This window comes from Lipotes vexillifer, unplaced genomic scaffold, assembly GCF_000442215.2.
Source record: "Lipotes vexillifer unplaced genomic scaffold, Lipotes_vexillifer_v1.1 scaffold473, whole genome shotgun sequence".
Classification (NCBI taxonomy): domain Eukaryota; kingdom Metazoa; phylum Chordata; class Mammalia; order Artiodactyla; family Lipotidae; genus Lipotes; species Lipotes vexillifer.
The window spans coordinates 141,951-146,748 of NW_006780788.1; positions in this window are offsets into that span (position 1 = coordinate 141,951).

Below are 4,798 nucleotides of genomic sequence, written 5' to 3' on the forward strand. Positions count from 1 at the left end.
CCCTACACAACAAAAGGAATTTCATTCTCATCAATGTGTCTAATTTTTTAAACCATGTAGTGGAAAGAGAATAGGCTTTGGAGTTAAACCATCTTTGTTCAAATCTCACCTCTGCCATTCAGTTAATATGCGACTTTGTCCAGTCCTTTCGCCTATGTAAGACCTTCCTCCACACTCACTTGTAAGGCAGAATTAAAATTAACTATATTTTATGAATTTTGTAAAGGTTACACAGGAAAATTAATATATAGTAATCACCTAGCAAAAACTTTAGCACATAGTAAGAACTAAAGGTCTCTTAGATTTTGATCTACTTCTTACTCTTTTTCACTTCTACTTCTTTCACTTGAAAGCCAAGTTCTTTAGCTTTCAGAAAGCTAAAGAACCTGGAATATTCCTTAAAGTTTCTGGCAATGGAATCTAACCTGCAAATTTCAACCAAAATATCTTTCTGACAATTTTTGTGTGTTTTCGTTCCTTACAGATGGAAAATCTGATTTATACCTGCTCGAATTCTTAAAACCTGGCAAAAAGAGGAAACTCAATAAATATTTAATGATGACGAAATTAGTTATGGTGTAATACTGTTGGGAAATTGAGGTTGCAAAATTAGCAGCATGTAAAATGGGAAAATTTTTACCATGCCAAATAAATAAGCAAAATTGTGGAAACTAACAGCTTAGCACACAGTGTTATATCTGACATTAGTTGTATCTCTACAGATAGTAGGTGAATTCTCAGAACATTTGCTCCCAAAGAATATATCAATTGACCTCTGTGAAAAGGCAAACTCTAAACAAATGTTTTTAAAATATGGGTAGAATTTCTTTTTGGTTAATATAAATCTCAGAATTTTCCTAACAATCTTTGATTTCCTGAGAAAGGGGATTTTAAGCACCCTACAAACATAAATTAAATGAATACAATTTTAGTATACTGACTTACATGGTTTAGGAAATAACAGAAATTTTAATTTTAAAATATGTGTGTGTATGTGCGTGTACTTCTGACACTTAGAGCCATAACACTATGTGTTCCTGTAGTTAAAATACACTTTTACATTCTTTGTCTTCCCCCCAGAGATAAGTAGAGGTCATAGACAAAGTGTATTTGAATACAAGATCACAGATTTTTGACACAGTAGAATGTAAGCAAATGTGTTTTCTCTTCAAATTGTCCATAAGAAATGGCTACAGAAAGTAAAAGTGTTTCAGTCATGAGAAAAGCTTAGTTTATCACTAAGGAAACCTTAGTTGACTGAAATTGATTAGTTAGTCATTCAGAGTATAATTTATCTCTTCTAAATTGATAACAAGTGACAAAATGATATGGCTAGTAAAATGTGTCCGAGTTAAGACATAACTCATGTTGTATGCTCTGCATTATGCAGTGTCTCCCCATCTCCTGCACACCTACTAATCTAGCTGCAGGGCAGTGTGGCAGTAACTGCAAATCTCCAGTCTATGTGTCTGAATTTTAATCCTGGATCCACTACTTACTAGCTATGTGACCTGCGTCATGGTCAAGTCTGAGCATTTGTGAACACAGGTAAGGACTGACATGAAAGAAAAAAACAAAATTATGCTGATAAGCATCAAATCATGAGATCGTTTATTAGGCTTTATGGTAATAAATAACATACAATTCCTGTGATTGACTACAATTAAGATTGCTTTCTGTCAGGCCAACCTAGCATACCTGGATCAGCTGCTGGGAAAGAAACAGGAATTAAAACCTACCTAGCTGCTCTGCTATTCTATGGAGATGCCTAGATTCCAATAACTATTCCACAAGATATTGACAGCTACTAGAATCTAGCAGGAGTCTGAAATAAGTTCTCCTCAAACTTTAGTGTGCTTAGCAAATTAACTAGGATGCCCCATATCAAAGCCTCAGCAAGAGGACTTCTGATTTAGCAATTCAGGAAGAGGGTACAGAAATCTGCATTTACAAGCACCCCATCCCATTTAGATGGGGGAGCAAGAAGGCTTCTCAGAGAAATTGTATGTAACATTTAAGATTATCAGACCTCCAAGTCTTCCTGTCTTCATTTCTTTTGTCAGTATTACGATGTCAAAGAATGTCTTTGAGGGCTCCATATTACTTGAGCATTTGGTTGTATCAAGTGCAAAGGGTAATGTGAGCTTTATTCTGCTTCTGTTCTTCTTATCAGCAGAGACCCCAACTGTGTAAAAGATCACCAGAAGGAAAAATTTCCTTCAATTCCTCTTGATACAAAAGAGGCAATATCCTCTCATGAGAAAAAGTGCTGGGCTTAAACAAGGAGGACCAGAGGCACTGATTGAGAATTCTACAGTGGCTAAAGGAGAATTCCCATGAGTAAGACAATTCCATGGCTCAGCTGCTAGGTGTGAGGAAAGAAATTCATGTACACAAAATGTGCTTTGAGAGTATGTGTTAGTATATAGGAAATTGACAGAGTAGTGCCAAATGTTGATGCAACAGACTTCTCTGGAACTTCCTCCTACTACTAGGATATATGTTCCACAGCTAACAGGGCTTCTAAACCTTCCTTCAGGACTGGAAACTTTGCATCACCTTCTGAAGGCTGGTCACAGGGGATCTTGGTAAGAAGAAAAGAAATACATCTTAATCTTATTGGATAAAGAAAGCTCTAGTATTTATAAGCCATTAAGCCTTCATCACAACCCTGCCTGAAGGGGATAATAGAGCTGTTTTCCAATCAACAGTGCTTTTATAGCAACTCTTCAATTTTAGAGTCATAAGCAGTTCAAGTTATTTTTTCTCAAAATCTCTTTTATGCTATTATGATGCTGTTATCATGTAAACTGGGAATTAGGTGTCAGGGTATGAAAATGCTATACATGTGCACATTAAATGTTGCCTTATAGCAGAAAGGAAAAATGTTTTCCATAAGTGTGCTGACAGATGAAAATTTTACAGAAGACATCTCTCAGAAGTCATCTGCTTTTAAGTTTAATAGATCATGTGCTTCCTGGGAAAAGAATTGCAATGGTCAAAAGAGTCAAAGAACAAAAATCTAGTCCTTATTCTTAGTCCAATTCACAGGCCAGTGCATATTCTTCAGGTTCTCTATCCCGTGTCCAGAAGGAAGACAACCTAAAATGTTTTGACCCGAAATGTTACAATATTATTGTCCAGTAAGATATTCTTCCTTAAGCCAATTATATAAAGCCATTTGATAACTCAATACTTAAATAGTATTCAAGGCTTTGGAGAATATGAATGTATGCAGACCTCAAATTGAGTTTGTAGTGGTATGCTAATGACCCATATTTCCATTCTGAAATGTCTCAGCAACCTTTCCATCTATATGATCTCAAACAGCTTCTCATTTTTTATACTCATATCCAATAACTTTTGTTTACCTAGATGTAATTATTACTAATTCTACAAAATTTTCTGTAAAATTTCTACAACTAAAACCCAGACTTAGCTACTTTGTATAATACATGTTTAATATTTGTTTGGAGAAAATAGAATTGCTTCAATGTAATTCAACATCTCCTTCATGATCCCTAAGGAAGCCCAGTAATAAAACTTTGTAGTAAAATCTGCAGGAATCATTGTCTATGCTCCATACCTACTTTATCACACCTTTAATTGATTTTTTTTCTTATATTACATGTTAAGTGAAAACTTCCTCTGTTCAGTCTTTCACTAAAACAAACATTTATTGAGAACCAACTCTCTTCTGGGCAGTACATGGAAAAATATGGATATGGATGCTAAGTGTTGTTTCAAGGTTCTCTCTCCCTTTCGGATTGCCCCAGGATATAGAGAAAACCAATCTCAACTTGCTCAGACCACAGTTTCTTCAATGCAGTAATTTCAACAGTTGAATAAAATTATTGAAACAATGTAGATAGATCACCACATGACTTATTAACTTATCTGACCTTATCAGATAGCATGAGAAGCATTGGCTTTATTGAACTTCAGAAATTATCAAATAAACGTATTTATAGCAACAAAGAAGGACTGCTTTCCAGTCAACTATCCACTTACAAACTATAGCTTACTTTTTTTCCTGTTTACTTCACCCAGTGTTCTACATGGTAGTCCCTTAAAGAGAGATTGACCTTTCTGTACCCAATTAAAATTTATGTTGCTTCTGGCATTACCATGTCTTACTGTGAAAGAGACCTGGTAACTTTTGTTACCTCTGTACCTACTGGACCTTAGATGGTGCTTGCTTGATGTTTTTGCCAGGTATGGGCACACCAAGTTACACCTTAGAGTCAAAACTATCCAAATGATAAGATGTTTTTATAAGACCCCAGGTTGTGTTACACTGGCAATATTTTTTCACTCTCTTTGGACTTTCCAAATCACTTTTGATGCAAGCAGTGTCAAAACTTGTTTTTAAATTATAATCTGAACTTTAACCTGACAATATAATTTTTGAACTTTATTGTCAGCTTTTCCTCATCACAATAAAGTTGAATAAGACAGACTCCAGGTATACCGATTAATTTTGCCCATGACTATGAGCAATCATAATCAATCAATTTTACACATTAAATATCCTTTTTATTCTTTAAATTGTGATATTGCTATGTATTATTTCAATAAAAGAAATACTAAAATAAGCCTGTGGTTCCATCCAGTTCTTTATGTCTTCTGAAGTGATGACAAAAATTTTTTAATTCAGTTGATTAACTGAGGACATTTAAAGAGAATACTCCTTCTCAATGAGAGGAATTCTGTTTCGGTGGTCACCACAGCAAAAGTGACCAAATGTAGACAGCTCCAACTTTATGCTCTAGATGTTATGTTCTCATCTTTATTTTAA